The following is an 18,041-nucleotide window of genomic DNA, read 5'->3' as shown; positions in this document are numbered from 1 at the left end:
TGCTCCTTCTTCCCTTCCACCATGATTGTGAGGCCTCCCCAGCCATGTGGAACTGTAAGTCCAATAAACCTCCTTCTTTTGTAAATTGCCCAGATGCAAAGCAAAATGTGGATTTTAGCTTGAGACAACCAAATGCCCTCTGCCCAGAAAGGAATTGGCATTTCATGGCCCAAGGAAAGACAGTAAGGTCCTTAGCATTGACCTCCTACCTGACAGGAAATTGTGACTCACCCGTATCTCTGCAATGCATAGGCATTGCTGCTTTTAATCTTCCATTCCTGGCTTCTGAAATGCTATAATGAGATTGACAACCCTGCTTCCATGGACCTTTCCATGGATTTTTATAGAATGTGATTGTCACCTATTGTAAATGGCTTTCTTCAGATACGTTGCCTGCAGTGAGGAGTCACTGGCCCTATGCTTTCCCGAGTACTCTGCTGAGCTGCCTCTCTCTGCCTGCTCTGCTTCCACATTCTGAACAGAGCTGTAGGCCTCTGCTGTGGGCTTATTCCACTGGCCTTGTGCCTCCCTCGGGAATATATGTATTGGTCTGCCCCAGTTTCCTGAGTAGTACTTCATGTTGAGGTTATGTCTTGTGTTTTCATCCTCCTTCCACAGCACCCATGCTATGCCTTGCACAGAGGAAATCCATGGGAATACTTGTTGCATTGGGCTGAATCACATCTTGCAGGTTTTCTCAACACCTTCATGGGTGAGCTCAGCAGTGCATGTCAGGTTACACTCTGAGGAACATTTAGTGAGGGATTCTGCAGCAAACCTCAGGGCATAGTTCTTGTAGGAGAACAAAATGTCTCCTTCCAGGACACCCTAACTGATACTAGACATTTGCTCAGTCACCTTTTAACTTGGTAACTGAGGCACTTGCAGATGGCTGCCCTTGAAAAACAAAAATGACAGTGAGTAATTTATCTTCCCTGGAGGCTTACTTCAGAGCAGAAATCAATGAAATAGAAAACAGAAAATCAATAGACAAAATTAAAGAAACCAAAGCTGGCTTTTTGAGAAGATCAATTATCTTGATAAAGCTCTATCTAGCAGACTGATCAGAAAAAAAGAAAGAAGAAATAAATTATCAATATCAGTAATGAGAGAGGTGGTATCACCATATATTCTACAAATATTAAAATGATAACAGAATATCATGAACAAGTTTATGCCAATAAAGTCTAAAACACAGATGAAATGAACATATTTCTTTAAAGGCACAAGCTCCCAATCTTCTCACTAGAAGAAATAAATAACCCAAATAGAAGTAACTAATATCTTTTAAATTGAATTTGAATTTGAAATTTAAACTTTCCCACCAAAAAAGTGAAGTTCAGATGACTTCCCTAATGTATTCTACTAAACAATAAAGGAAGAAATAATACCAAATCCTCACAGTCTAGTCCAGAAACCAAAAGCCTATGGAATTTCCTAATTCATTTTAAAAGACTAGCATTACCAAAATATCAAAACCAGATAAAGACACTATAAGATAGAAAAACTACAGACCCTCATGAACTTAGAAACAAAAATTTAAAACAATATTTTAGCAAATCAAATTCAATAATATTTTAAGTATATAATACATAAAAAGATCATAAACTACAAGCACATGGGGTTTATCCCTGGGATGCAAGGCTGGTCTTAACTTTAGAAAATTAATCAAGGTTGTACCACCATGTTCATAGCTGCGTAACTCACAACAGCCAAGAGGTGAACTCACCCCAAGTGCCCATCTGCAGATGAGTGCATAAGCAAAATGTGGTAACAAAGGAGTAAAATTCAGCCTTAAAGAGGGAGGAAATTCTGACACGTGCTACACCGTGAATAAACCTTGAAAACTTTGTGCTAAGTAAAGTAAGCCAGTCACTAAATGACAACTGCCATATCATTCTACTTGTATGAGGTATCCAAAATAGACAAATTGATAGAATCAAAAAGAGGAATGGTGGTTGCCAATGAAACCACATTTGCAAAATTATGACTGAGACAGTGAAAGAGATCTAACTTAAGTGATTCCATCTTGCTTCTAACCTTCAAGCTGTGCTTGTTATTCCTGGGCATAGGCTGAACTACCTTTGGGAGAAACTTAGTTTATAGTTTTATAAAACAAAGACAGTAACAGCCCTTTCCCAAAGCAGACCTCCTTCTTGCCTGGAGACTAGACTGCATTTGTAGGACTAACATCAGCCACAGGATTAGATATCATGGTTTAGGATTGATGCAGCTGGAGGCTACAAGATTCTGACCCTCCCTAAACTGCTCCTAAGATCAGTGCTTGAGATATTTTGCAGACCCTGCACTTGATGGATCAGCTGGCAGCATCCACATAGACAAACTGGCTCATCTGATCTGTGGCCACCACCCAGGAACTGACTCAGCACAAGAAGACAGATTCAACTCCCTAAGATTTCATCCCTGACCGATCAGCACTCCTGGCTTACTGGCTTCTCCCAACCCACCAAGTAGTCCTTAAAAACTCTGCTCCCTGACTTGCTCAGGGAGATCGATTTGAGTAATAATAAAACTCCAATCTACTGCACAGCCAGCTCCACATGAATTACTCTTTCTCTATTGCAATTCCCCTGTCTTGATAAATCAGCTCTGTCTAGGCAGCAGACAAGGAGAACCCCTTGGGTGGTTACACCAAGGGCTTGGAGGAGAGGGGAATGGGCAATTATTGTTTAATGGGTCCCAAGCTTCAGTTTGGGAAGATGAAGAGAGTTCTGCAGATGAATGGTGGTGTTGGTTGCACAGCAATGTGAATGTACTCAATACTGAACTGTGCACCTAAAGTGGTGAATATGATAAGTGTACACTATGCATATTTCAACACAATTAATGATAAATAATCTTTAAAAATAAATCAAAGTAACATACCATATAAACAAACTAAAAAAGTATAACCATGTAATGATCTCAATAGGTACAGAAAAAGTGTTTGACAAAGTTCAAAATCCATATCTGACAAAAAAATTTATCAGCAAAAGAAGGAAAAAGAGGGAAAGTTTCCAAAACTATTCAGGGGCATCTTAGAAAAACCCACAGCTAACATCATCCTTAATGGTGAAAGACTGAATGCTCCACTCCTCAGATCAGACACATGCCAAGGATGGGGGGCTAGTTACTACTTCTATTCAACATTGTTTTATTCAATGCAGTCAAACAAGAAAAAGAAATTTAAAATATCCAGATTTGAAAGAAAAAGTAAAAAGATCTCATTCACAGACAACGTGATCATCTATGTGGAATTTCCAACAAACTACAACAACCTCCAAGAACAGATAAGTAAGTTTAGCGTTGCTGCAGGATACAACAAGTAAAAGTTAATTTCATTTCTATAAACAGTTATTCATGAACATCAAGAGTTTCAATGGTGTTGGTCCATTTATAGGCAGATTTGTTGCAATAAATATATTAGAAAATGTTATGGAGATTTGCAACAAATTGAAAAGACTTGCAGATAAACCACATAGCCTACAATAGTGAAAAAATTAAGAAAAAGTTTAGTGTGTCAGGAATGCATAAAATATATACAGTAACTAGTTTATTTTATCATTTACTACCATAATATGGACACAAATCTATTTTAAATAGTTAAAATTTATCAAAACTTATACACACAAACACAGACTATACATGACACCATTTGTAGTCAACAGAAAAGTAAAAAAAGTAAGGTTGCAGCATTAAGTCATAAGTGCATAGAGTTAACTGTGCCTACTGTACTATTGCGATAATTTCATAGCCACCCCCTGTTGCTATTGCAGGGAGTTCAAGTGTTGTAAGTATCCACTCAGAACGCCACGTGAGGCTGATCATCTCCATGTGTGCAGTTCATCCCTCCAGTAAATTGTGTATCATAGTAAACACTGATCTCACAGTTCTCATGCATTGTTTGTCATGTTTGCTGCACATCAGAAACCCTAAATACTATGGTGCCCATACAAAGTGTCACTAGTGATGCCTCAAGTGCTCCCATGAAGCAAAGAAATTCATGATATTATAATGAAAGTTGAATTGCTTGACATGTACCATAGGTTAAGGACTGCAGCTATGGTTGGCCATCATTTAAAAAAAAAAATGAAACCAGATAAGGACCATTGTTAAAAAAAGAAAAGAAAATTCACTAAGCCATCACTGCAGTGAGGCCAGCAGGCTTCAAACCTTGCACTTTTTCCAAAATACCTTTTTATCTCATATTAAAAATGCAGCTTTTCAATCTCAGTAGACTCCACTGCCAAGGTAGAAACAAGGATATTCAAAGAGTTAATGGATAAAAATATCTAGGATTCCATCCATGGGTTAAAGATTAATAGTGGGAAAGGTCTTTCTGAGACACTGGCAGATTTTTTTAACCAAGTGAAGACTGTCATATATCCTAAGTGTTTAAGGAGTCTCTTGGTGGTAACAGTAATGACAGCACCACGGTGTGCACAGTCCACATGGAGGAATAAGTTCTTTACAGCCCCATGGGAAGTCCTCTGGACCCTATCAACAAATCCAAGAGCAAAAGTAGAATACTAAGGTAGGAAAACAGACCAGATTGTTGGGGAAAGCTCACATATTTCAGAAGAAAAAGACTGAAACTAGAGTCATTATATCCATAGATAAGTTGTCAAAGATTAATTCTGTATCATGCTTATCTAAATAAAGTTTTATTATAAAAATGCAGCTTTTATGTGGGCACAGGCTTGTTACAAGAAAGGCATACCTACATTCTCTACTATGACCTGAGAAAAACAAAGTCATTATATAACAACACAAAGCTAAATAAAGGTGAAGGATATAAAGCTGGAGAATTTAATGGCAGCAAAGAATGGTTTGCTAGTTTTAGGAAGAGGTTTGGCTTTAAAAATGTCAAGATAACAGAAGCCATATGCAGCAGATGAGTTCCCAGAATTCATGAGGAAAAGCTTCGAGGAGAAAGAATATCTGCCCAAACTGGTTTTTAATTCATGCAAAAGTGCCCTATCTAGAAAAAAAAATGCCACAAAGGACATTTATTAGTAAGGAAGAGAAGTGGGCACCAGGATTTAAGCCAGGAAGGGATAGGCTAACTCTATTGTCTTATGCAGATGTTGGTTCCATGCTTCTTGTACAGCCTACAGAACTGAAGGCTGAACATCTCTTCTTTATACATTAGCCAGTCTCAGGTATTCATTCATAGTAACACAAACAGACTAAAACACCAGGTGCTTGTGAGCAGGAAGAGCTGGTCCGTTCATATCCTGGTGGTGGGATGGCACAGCTACTTGAGAATATTGTTTGGCAGTTTCTTAAAAAGGTAAACATATACCTATCATAAAGCACAGCTATTCTATTGCTAGGTATTTATCCATGAGAAAAAAAAAAGAGCATACTTCCTGTATTGCATGTATTTGTTAATTTTCTGTATATTATGATGTTTCCACATCTTAAAATCCCTTTCTGGCTGAGAATGGAGTCCCTCTCCAAGCCAGCCAATTATTAGAGAGAGCAAAGGGCCCAGCCTTATAGCTCAGAGCCCAGTGAGATTATCCAAACCAGCCAGTCCTAAACTCTTTCTCCTGCCCTGCCTGTCTTTCCCACAAAAACTGTAATAGGCCATGGTCTAGGCTCTCCTCTTGCTCCTGTCCCTTCTGCCTCTTGCATTTCAAGTCAAAAAGTGTACAAGGTGCCACAGTGCCACAGCCCTTACTTCCGACCTATAGCAGTCAGGGTTCAGTGAGAGAAGCAGAGCTGCTGTGCATACCCATGGTGAGGGATTGGCCAGATGCATGGTGGTAGCTGACTGGATGATCTCTGCAAACTGCCTTGGTGTCTGATGCTGGAACTTAAGGACCCCAGGGTGGGTCTTCAGGCAGGGCAGATGGATGTAAAGTGGGGACAGCGAGGAGAAGCTAGGTCCCACAGAAGGGACTGGAACTCGGGTTGTTTTCACTGCCTCCAACCTTGATGAAGAAGCTGACCTTTCTTGATGACTCCTGTATTAGTTCGTTTTCACACTGCTAATAAAGACATACTTGAGGCCGGGTAAATTATTTTTTAAAAAGAGATTTAATGTGTCCTGGGCCCAGCCCAGGAAACCATTTTTTCCTCCTAAGCTTCTAAGCCTGTGGTGGGAGGGGCTCCCATGAAGACCTCTGATGTGCCCTGGAGATATTTTCCCCATTGTATTAGGGATTAACATTTGGCTCCTTATTACTTATGCAAATTCTGCAGCCTGCTTGACTGCAAACTTTCTGAACCTTTATGTCTGCTTCCCTTTTAAAACGGAATGCCTTTAACAGCACCAAGTCACCTCTTGAATACTTTGCTGCTTAGATACTCACAGCTCCACGTGGCTGGGGAGGCCTCACAATCCTGGCAGAAGGCAAAAGGCATATCTTATGTGGTGGCAGGCAAGAGAGAAAATGAGAGCCAAGTGAAAGGGGAAACCCCTTATAAAATCAGATCCCGTGAGACTTATTCACTATGAGGAGAACAGTATGGGGAAAACCACCCCCTTGATTAAATTATCTCCCACTGGGTCCCTCCCACAACACACGAGAATTAGGGAGCTCAAATTAAAGATGAGATTTGGGTGGGGACACAGCCAAACCATATCATTCCACCTCTGGCTCCTCCCAAATCTCATGTCCTCATATGTGAAAACAAATCATGCCTTCCCAACAGTCCCCTAAATCTTAACTCATTTCAGCACTAACTCAAAAGGCCACAGTTCAAAGTCTCATTCCGGACAAGGCAAGTCCCTTTTGCCTATGAGCCTGTAAACTCAAAAGCAAGTTAGTTATTTCCTGGATACAAGGAGAGTATAGGCATTGGGTAAATGCTCCCATTCCAAATGGGAGAAATTGGCCAAAACAAAGGGGCCACAGGCCCCATGCAAGTCAGAAATCCAATAGGGCAGTCGTTAAACCTTAAAGCTCCATAATGATCTCCTTTGACTCCATGTCTCACATCCAGGTCATGTTGATGCAAGAGGTGGGTTCCCATGGTCTTGGGCAGCTCCGCCCCTGTGGCTTTGCAGAGTACAGCCTCCCTCCCGGCTGCTTTCACAGGCTGGTGTTAAGTGTCTACAGCTTTTCCAGGTGCAAGCAGTCATTGGATCTCCAATTTTGGAGTCTGCAAGATGGTGGCCCTCTTCTCACAGCTCCATTAAGCACTGCCCCAGTGGGGACTCTGTGTGGGGGCTTCAACTCCACATTTTGCTTCTGCACTGCCCTAGCAGAGGTTCTCCATGAGGGGCCGCCCATGCAGCAAACTTCTGCCTGGACATTCAGGTGTTTCCATACATCCTCTGAAATCTAGGCAGAGTTTACCAAACCTCTGTGCACCCGCAGGCTCAACACCACGTGGAAGCTGCCAGGGACTTGCACCCTCTGAAGCCAGGGACTGAGATGCACCAGTGGCTGGGACACAGGGCACTAAGTCCCTAGGCTACACACACCAGGGGTGTCCTGGGCCCAGCCCAGGAAACCATTTTTTCCTCCTAAGCATCTAGGCTTATGGTGGGAGCGGCTGACATGAAGACCTCTGATGTGCCCTAGAGACATTTTCCCCATTGTATTAGGGATTAACATTTGGCTCCTTATTACTTATGCAAATTTCTGCAGCCTGCTTGACTGCAAACTTTCTGAACCTTTATGTCTGTTTCCCTTTTAAAACTGAATGCCTTTAACTGTACCCAAGTCACCTCTTGAATACCTTGCTGCTTAAAAATTTCTCCTGCTGGCCGGGCACAGTGGCTGATGCCTGTAATCCCAGCACTTTGGGAGGCCAAGGCAGGCAGATCACAAGGTCAGGAGTTTGAGACCAGCTTGACCAACATGGTGAAACCCATCTCTACTAAAAATACAAAAATTAGCTGGGCATGGTGGTGCGCACCTGTAATCCCAGCTATTCAGGAGGCTGAGGCAGGAGAAATGCTTGAACCTGGGAGGCGGAGGTTGCAGTGAGCCAAGATTGCACCACTGCACTCCAGCCTGGGCAACACAGCGACACTCCATCTTAAAAAAAAAGAAAAAAAAGGACATTTCTTCTGCCAGATACCTTAAGTCATCTCCCTCAATTTCAAAGTCCCACCAATCTCTGGGGCAGGGGCAAAATGCTGCCAATCTTTTTGCTAAAACATAACAAGAGTCACCTTTGCTCCAATTCACAACAAGTTTCTCATCCCATTGTCCATATCATTATCAGCATTTTGGTCAAAGCCATTCAACAAGTCTCTAGAAAGTTCCCAACTTTCCCACATTTTCCTGTTTCCTTCTGAGCCCTCCAAACTCTTCCAACCTCTGCCTGTTATCCAGTTCCAAAGTTGCTTCCACATTTTCAGGTATCTTTACAGCAGCACACCACTCTACTGGTATCAATTTACTGTATTAGTCTGTTTTCACACTGCTGATAAAGAGATACAAGACCGGATAAATTACATTTTTGAAAAGAGGTTTAATGGACTCACAGTTCCACATGGGTGGGGAGGCCTCACAAACAAGGCTGAAGGCAAAAGGCATGTCTACGTGGCAGCAGGCAGGAGAGAGAATGAGAGCCAAGGGAAAGGGGAAATCCCTTATAAAATTCTCAGATCTCATGAGATGAATTCACTACCATGAGAACAGTATGGGGAAAACTGCCCCCATGATTCAATTATCTCCCACTGGGTCCCTCCTACAACACGTGGGAATTATGGGAGCTAGAAGTCAAGAGGAGATTTGAGTGGGGAAACAGCCAAACCATATCATCCTATACCTCTGGAACAGGGATCACGCTGAGGAAGTGACAGAGGGAAAGAAATTGGTGGGGAAGGAAATAGAGAAAAGGAAGAAGGAGAGAAAAGGAAAAGGGGAGCTGCACAGAGGAGGGATGAAGAGTGGCATAAAATAAAGCCTGTGAGCCAGGGAAGGCAAGATGATGGGGACCATGATAGCTGGTGGGGGCCCGCAGGCCACAGGGCATCACCAAAATGCCCCCTTGAGTGGGCCAAAGAGGCAGTGTATCCTGTGGGGTATCACATTGTCAGGACAGACTGAAGGAAAGGAGAAGATGGTGAGGGGAAGCAGCAGTAATCCACACTTGACCTCTGACACCAGGGATTCCAGAAAGCCACAGAAAGGTTAGGTCCTAACACAGGCAGAGGCTCCACCTGGGCTCACTTGTTCAGGAAGTCTCATAGGAAAGGAAAAAAAAAAATGTTTAACCAAGGGAGCTGCCACATGAAGCATATGCGTGTTTATCTGCACATCTTTTTTTTTTTTAATTATTATACTTCAAGTTTTAGGGTACATGTGCACAATGTGCAGGTTAGTTACATATGTATACATGTGCCATGCTGGTGTATCTGCACATCTTAATGCGGATGCCCAGGAAGGTGTAAACTGAAAAGAAAATACTAAGTGCCACCCGTCTCCCACAACAAGTGAATGGACCCCTCCTGGCCAGAAAGACCCCAGAGAAACCAAAACTGAGTCACAGCCACGACAGAACAGAAGCCTGGACACGCCTCGTCACACTCCCTCCCTTTTGTGGTATAAACACAACTGACCCGCTTTAATGTTAAAATAGAGATGAGATGGATACAATGGACTTTTTGTGGCCATCAGATACCAAACTACACACAAGACCTCAAGCCACGCCAGGCAAGAGTTGAGTCGTGGGCGCCTACACTTAAAGAATCAACTATGTTCTGACTGCCACAGAGTTTTTCTTTTTCTCTAGCAGCTAAATAAGCACAGGTCTAGAGAAAAACAATGTTAAACAAGTGCAGCTCCACCATATGCTAACTGATGCCCATCCCTTGTTCCATAAGCCACAAATACAGCTTTCGTTGGACAAGAGGCTGATTTCAGTAACTTTCTCCTGGTAAGAAGACCAGTGACTGGTGATCACAGACTGGTTCTGGCCAATTTACAGAGACTGTGAATTTGAGTGCCTTTGTGCCCTGAAAGGGCCTTTTGATGTACAGGGCCTAATTGTAATCCATTTAAATATGATGTCTCCACCCCAGGGTGAACACGGGTCATATGTAACATGCATGTGTGTTCAATACGCATGAGTCAGCACGGCCTTCATAAATATTCATAGCTCCTCCTGTAACCTGGTGAATATGTATGTTTAGCCAGTTTGTTCAGCATAAAGCTCCTACCCCATCCCTTCTCCTTTCAAGGACCTGTCTCTGGTATTTGCCAGAGGTCATGCTTCCCAGCCAGCTAGATGGCCGCCTTGAAGGCTGTAACCTTTTCCAAGAAATAAAGACTCCTTTTCCAGACTTATAATTCTGTAATTTTTCAGTGATCAGAGGTGTAAAAGTGAAAGTGAGAAAACTGATCATAGCAAGAGGCAAAAAATGCTGGAGTGGGGGGATGAGGGAACTGATACTTAACTAAAAGAATTGTTAAGAGAATGGCTGGGGCTCAAAGCCAACCCCACTTAGCATTGCTCTTGCAGGGATGGGGCTCTGTGAACCTCCAGGGACAGGAGAGACTTGCCTGACAGGCACCCTGAGGCCAGAGAGGTGTCCTTGCTTCAGGGAGACCAGGACAGTGATCATCCACCCCCATAACCCCAATAAGAGAAGAGTCTGTGAAACTCTTTTGGCGAAACACACTAGACAGTTTCCCTTCTTTCTAACAGTTTTTCTAGGACAAGATGACTTTATCTCCTGGCCTGGCTTCTGCGTGGAAGGAACTTGTCACCCATTGGAAATGACAGCAGAAAGCAGAAGATAAGAGAAGCATGAGCCTCCTTAAGTCGTGCCCCTTCTGAATCTCCTAGTGATGTGGCCAGCTTCCAGTGCTCCAGTGACAGTGACCTGCTGTCCCTGCTCCTTGGGGAACGAGGAGTCTCCCGGGACATGAGACTTCCAGTGTTAAACTGGGAATATTCTGGGCAAACCTGCATGAGTTATCACTTTAGCGGGCAGAAGGGTTGCTAGGTTTCCTTATAACACAAGGTTATAAGGAAAACTGGTAGCTGATGATAGACTTTGCCCTGGTGATCACTAATTATTCAGTGTTTGTGACAATGTATTTAGCACCTTAACAAAACAGAAAGTATTCTGTTTGTTTTTTATTTTTATTTATTTATTTATTTATTTTTTGAGTCAGAGTCTCGCTCTCTCACCCAGGCTGGAGTGCAGTGGTAAGATCTCGGCTCACTGCAACCTCCGCCTCCCGGATGCAAGTGATTCTCCTGCCTCAGCCTCCTGAGTAGCTGGGATTACAGGTGACTGCCACCACACCTGGCAAATTTTTGTATTTTTATTAGAGACGGGGTTTCACCATGTTGGCCAGGCTGATCTCAAACTCCTGACCTCAGGCTCACAGGCGTGAGCCACTGCACCCAGCCTTATTTCTGATTAAACACTACTCACATAGCACCATTGGATTGGGTCTAAAACAGTGCTGCTCAAGGTATGGTTTCCAGCTCATGGTGTTACCCGCCCATCTCAGCACAGGTGCAGACCCTGCAGGAAATACTTAGAAATTCCTGTAGCAATTGGTGTTGCTGTCAGCCAAGCAATCCTCTGTAGTTTTGCATTTTATAGTCTGATTTCATTTCACTTTGTAGCATTTATTTTTTTTATATGTTACAGAAAAACATGGATCTATAATGAATTGCAGAAAACTTTTTGCCTTAGTCACAGATAGGTTAAGAAGCTGTGCTGTAAACTACTCAATTTCGTGATGCTCTGCTGGGGTGCAGAGATATATCTAAAATTTGTACACGTTATGCTAACAAACAAGATGCTATAGGGTTTGGATCATAATCCTGAAAGACATAATCCCAAAACCCATAATTCTGAATGTTGAATTCCAAAATATCAATTCCCTAAGGATCCAAGTCCCAAAGGTCTAACTCCCTAAAATCTAAACTCTCTAACAGCTAAAATCCCAAAAATCACAATCACAGCATAGGTTAATTTGGAGTTTTTTCCTTTTACTTTTTCTTCTTTTTAGGTTTTTTCACAGGATTACATTGTCAGCATTCTTTTTGCAATTTGCTATGCTATATGTATTTCATCTGCACATCATTTCCAATACCAAAGGCAGAAAGTGTGTGGAGACTTTTAGAGAATTCGAATTCATTTTATGCTCACAAATTTGACTCCATGAAAGTGCGTTATCAAAGGGTTAACCGTGTGTAAGCATTAGGCATGTATGTAAAAACGTAACGTCCTCAATAAATGAAGAGATGTCCCTTTTGTACATCTGTATTTGTGAAAGATAAAATTTCTCAGGCGGCCGTGGTGGCTCATGCCTGTAATCACAGTACTTTGTGAGGCCGAGGTGGGCGGATCACCTGAGGTCAGGAGTTCAAGGCCAAGCTGGCCAACATGGCTAAACCCCATTCTACTAAAACTATAAAAATTTGCCAGGTGTGGTGGTGGATGCCTGTAATCCCAGCTACGTGTGAGGGTGAGGCTCTCAAGACTTGTGCACTTTGAGCAACTGTGTATGTGGTGGTGACCCACAGAGGTTTTTGACTGACCTCATGAAAAGTCTCTGTTCATTTTTCAAGGTATGTCAGATGATCACAGCTGTAAAGCTGAGTGCACACAATTACCAACCACAATGATATATGTTTATACTTTTCTTTTTTTGACCTGTTATTCTATGAATATGATTCATCTGCTCACAAGTGATATACCTATGTGACAGTCATTAGTACACCTGAGGGTTTAAGCTTGCAAAAATATGTATTATTATTATATATTTTAGGGTGTAAAGTGGCCTATGAAGTGTTCTGTCCTGTTTTTATATATTTTTCAAATAAATCCCCATTTAAAATGTAAACAGATATCTTTTAAAGAATTTTTAAAGTTATTTTTTCTGGAATTATATTTGTGGGACCTTGATCTTTCAGGATCTTAACATTCAAGATTTTGGGACTTCAGGTCACTGAGGATTGTGATTGCCTCCCAGGAGCCTCCATGTCAAGCATGTATATGTTTGTTTGCACATCTTAGCGAGGGAAGCCATGTGAGTTGTCTTTTCACTCTCGTGATAGTGTCCCTTGATGCACGAAAGTTTTTTATTTTGATGTCAAATATGTCTGTGTTGTTTTTGTTGGTGTTTCTGATACTTTTGGTGTCACATCCCAGAAATCCAGGTCATTAATACTTGCCCAAATGTTTCCTTCTAAACTTTTACACTTCTAGCTTTTCTATTTAGCTATTTGATCCATTTCAAGTTAGTTTTTGCATATAAGGGTGCATCTTCATTATTTTGCATGTGGATATGCAGCTGTCGCAGTGACCTCTGTTGAAGAGATTATTCTTTCCCATTTGAACAGTCTTGGCACCACAGTAAAAATCAATTGGCCAAGGATGTATGGGTTTATTTCTGGATTCTCAACTCCATTCTACTGATCTGCATGTAAAAGACATTTTTGAGACAATTAGGGGAAATTTCATTATGGATTATGAGTGAGACAGTAAAGAGGTATTGATTCTGTGAGGAATGATAATGATATTGTGGCTATGTAACAAAATTTCCTTATTTTTCATATTTAGTGAAGTATTTGGGGATAGAATGATATGTACAGCATTTCCATTAAAAAATTATAGCCAGAAGTTTTTTTAAAAAAGAAACAAAAGAGCAGATACATGAATCAGTATAATGAAATATTGAAAATTATGTAACACAAAGATGGATATATAGGTGTTCATCACACTATAGTCTCTCCTTGCCATATGTTTGAAAACTTTGATTAAAAAAAAAAAAAGTAGTTGAATTGAATAATCTTGGTGGGAGACCTTGGGCTTGCCCACTAACAGCTTACTCTGAATTTGAATCTCACAATGGAACCAGATCTTAGAGCAATGGGGGAAGCCCAGATCTTTTCTTGATGTGAAGTCACTTCCCACCCGCAGTTCTTCAGAGCTACACTCACCCTGGATGGTACAGAGTAATCCTGAATTCCTTCCTACTGGACCTAGTCATCAATTCTGCTGGAACTCACCAAAAACTAAAAAACCCTGGGAGTGATTCCTTTTTTCTTTTTTTCAATTAAAATTATCCTGATGTTCTCTTGAATGATGATCTGCCATCTTCATTAAAGTATTTAATTACGGCATTGGATGTAATTCCCCTGGATAGACTCAATGAGTTTTTGCTACTGGAGACCTTCAGGGAAAACCCCTATGTAGGATCTGAGACACTGCATGCAGACACATGTGTGCACGCACACACACAAACACACGTGCACATACACGGGCACAGATGCACACTGCATCAAGTGATGCTTCCTTCTCATCAGACACTTCAGACTATGACTCCTGTTGTCCAGCAAGATACAACAAACTGTATGCTTTTCCAAGACACAGACTGCCCTTCTAAATAAGGAAAGAGAAATCCAGTGTCCATAGGTCTTTCAATGACAGTTCACTTTTGTAGGTATGTTGTAACCAAGGCTCTTGGTCAAAGGGCACTGCTTGATATCTGAATTCCTCTTTGAGAATTTTCCTTCCTTTATTCTTAAATTTGTAAAGATACGTATAAATATATAATTTTACACATCTATAAAACCTCTTATACATACTTATCCTTTAATACATACATGAAACAATATATTTTTGACACATAAAACCATAAATATATAAAATGATAAGTGGTTAATATGTTTCCTATTTTATAAATATATCTTCATATGATAGGTGATATAAAATCACATATATCTTTCTGTATCTCTACAGCCCTCTGTGTGACCCTGTGAACCACAAGGAACTCAGTGTGGGTTAAGGAAGTGGCAGGACCCCACAACCAGGTAGAGAGTGAGGCTGCAGGTAACACCTCGGTGGTGCTTGGTGCTGTAACTGAAGGAGGGTGAAGGGGAGAGAAGCACTTTGAAAAGCCTAGCCTCTTAGAGTCCTACAACTTGCATCTCCTTGCCTGTTCTTGCCAAGAGCTGAAAGCCATGCCTCACTTGAAAGGCCTAAAACTGTATTCTTCCTGTTTTTTACATTATTTCACTTTCCCATGAGTTGGCTGAAAAGTCAATCCTTTACCAAACATCTGCCAATCTGTGAGAGACACAACTGTGTTACAAAGTCTACTGAACCTTGTATGAAGCCAGAACAATGAACAAAAATGCATGGCCCATCCCTATAAATGTAATAGATAAGGGATCATCGCACGATTAATGAAAATGCATATTATGAAAAACTTAAGCATGGATTTCAAATTTCTTTGCACCAAAACAAACTTATGCTAACTTGTTAAAACATGTCTGAGTAGGATCTAGTTTGAGGCACTAAGAAGGATAAGACATCAGTTGGAAAGAAGTCCCCATCAAAACAACATGAATTCTGCTACAATTGAAGCAATAGCCTAAAATTTATGCTGAGGCATGAGGGAAGAACGGTGAAATCACTGACGCTTTACAGAAAGTTAATGGGGAAAATGCTCCAAAAAATTAGCAGTTTACAAATGGGCAATTCCTTTTAAGAAGGGACAAGATGATGGTGAAGATGAAGCCCACACCAGCAGACCATCCACACATCAATTCACAAGGAAACAATTAATCTTGCTCATACTCTAACTGAAGAGGACTGACAATTAACAGCAGAAACAATAGCCAACACAATAGAAATTTCAATCAGATCAGTTTACACAATTCTGACAAAAATTTCAGTTGAACAAATTTTCTACTTGTTGGGTGCCAAAACCGTTGCAGCCAGATCATCTGCAGACAAGAACAGACCCTTCAATGGAAATTATAAACAAGTGGGATCCAGACCTTGAAGCATCTCTTCAAAGAACTGTAACAGGAGATGAAACAGCTTTACCAGTAAGACCCTGAAGACAAAGCACAATCAAAGCAATGGCTACCAAGAAATGAAAGCGATCCAGTCAAATCAAAAGCAGACTGGACGAGACCAAACGTCATGGTAACACTGTTTTGGGTGGCTAAAGGCATTTTGCTTTATACTTTCTTCAGGGTCAAAGAAAGACAACATCTGTTTATTATTGTTGTTTTGAAGAAGTTAGCCAAATCTTTAGCAGAAAAACATCTGGGAAAGCTTGCAACTATGTTGCATCCAAAGTAAAGACTTTTATGCAATTATTAAAAGAACATATCAAATCTGTAAAGTTGTCTCTGATTTACTGGCAAGTAAAAAATCATGGCAAAGACAACATGTCCAGCCTAATAGATTTGATTTTAATAAAATAAGTGTAAACGTTTACATATATGCTTATATATAAAGTAATTTCAATAAATGGAAACACATGCATACAAAACTGCAAAGAGCATTTTACTGTAGCAGGTATTACAGGATTAGCTAAAATGAAAGTTTCATTTCTTATTGTGGTTTTAAGTATTTTTCCAAAAATACTAAAAAGGTCATAATTGCTTGGAAGGCTTACATAGGAGGATCACTTGAGCCCAGGAGTTTGAGTCTAGCCAGGGCACCATAGCAAAACCGTGTTTCTAAAAAAAAAAAAAAAAAAAAAAAAAAAATGCAGTGGAAATTATGAACAATTAACCAACTGTATAGACATACATATTAATGAGGCCATTATATAAAAGTTGCTAACTAACAAGCATGTGGAAGGCACAAAATAATTTTTTACATAGAAAAGAAATTTTAGATGCAATAAACACAAATGTCAAATCCCAGTTCAGTAAGAAATCTTTTTAAATATTCAAATCCAGAATACTTTTAATGTGCTAAAGGAGCAACGACTTACCACAGGCACTGGCTTTCCCTGATTGCAGTTGATACCACCAATGAAGATCATATTGGGCATCACAGGTTTGGGATACTCCAAAACAAAGTCCATTCACAACAACCAAATTGATGTGTGGCTGTAGAGATCATATGCCATGACAGGTGCTTGGAGAACTTCAGAGGCTACTTTTAAGGCATTTTTGAAAAAATATGGGCAAAATAAATGCTCCTTTAAGAAGATGTGGTTCCATACTCTCTCCTTAAAAGTCATGGCATGTGAAAATCCTGAGACATATCTAGGGCTGTAGGAAAGAGAAGCAGGGCTCTGTGCACCTTCTTCAAGATAATGACAAAGTATTCCTCTGGTGAAGACCACAGAGGGGAGGGAGAAATATTTAGCAACAATTAAGCCACACATAGCTAAAGGATCCAGAAACACTGCATCAAAAGAACTCTCCTTTAAGTATTCTACTAATTTTCAGTCATTAAACAAACTCCTGCAATGTGAAAAATTAAATTCTAAACATTTGGATGAACTCATTAATAGAGAAAATAAGCTTCGTACTTCTGCTTCCCATTGAGCATTGGCAAAAGCCATGAACTCCTGGTCCAGATCCTCCAGGGTGTATAAGGTTGAATAAGTCTTCACTGTGCAATTCAGTGATCTTCCCAGTTGCCAACTCACCTCTGGCCTGACTACAACCACCTCATGCCCCCTGAGAATGAGTTTCTCCACCACCGACCACATGGTGAACCAGTGGCTCCCATCCATGGGCACTACCAGCAGCTTCCCAGCCTCGGCAAAGCCACAGGTCAGCAGTAGACACACATATAGGGGGAAGGAGGCCAGTCCACCCTGCAGAAGCCATCAGAGAACTTCAGCCCAGATTGAGCAGCTGTGATTCTAAGCTACTGTGATACAGTAGGTAGCATTTGCTGAGATACCTACTTGTATGTTTTCCACACAAGACTACCTTATGTTCTTTGCCCTGGGGACAGTTCATGCCCTGTGCTGCAATGGGGGGTTAGAAGCAGAATTATTCAGCAATGCTTTTGGACCTTAAGAATTCAGAATGATAAAAGGAAAGTAAATTTGAATAAAGTTCATATTTTTGAAATGCGTTTCAAAGCAAAATTTCAATGTTATCCTCAGACAACCAAAAGCTCTCTGCCCAGAAAGGAACTGGCATCTCATGTGCCAAGGACAGACAGTAAGGCCCTCAGCACTGACTTCCTAACTGGCAGGAAATGGGGACTCTCCTGCGTCTCTGCAATGCACAGACATTGACACTTCCATTTCCAAACCCTGAGAGGCCTTTGAAAGGCTGAAATAAGATTGAAAACCCCGCCTCCATGAACCCTTCCAGAGATTTGATGGAATGTG

At 41.0% G+C, this 18,041-nt stretch overlaps 1 pseudogene; it reads right to left on the bottom strand.

Moving 5' to 3' along the window:
- Positions 1–7,480: 7,480 nt before the first annotated feature.
- On the bottom strand, positions 7,481–17,526 carry LOC134728716 (UDP-glucuronosyltransferase 1A7-like; annotated as a pseudogene).
- Between the last annotated feature and the right edge of the window lie 515 nt (positions 17,527–18,041).

The sequence above is a fragment of the Pan paniscus genome, chromosome 13, assembly GCF_029289425.2.
Source record: "Pan paniscus chromosome 13, NHGRI_mPanPan1-v2.0_pri, whole genome shotgun sequence".
NCBI classification, from domain to species: domain Eukaryota; kingdom Metazoa; phylum Chordata; class Mammalia; order Primates; family Hominidae; genus Pan; species Pan paniscus.
This window is presented reverse-complemented; position numbering and strand designations above follow the sequence as displayed.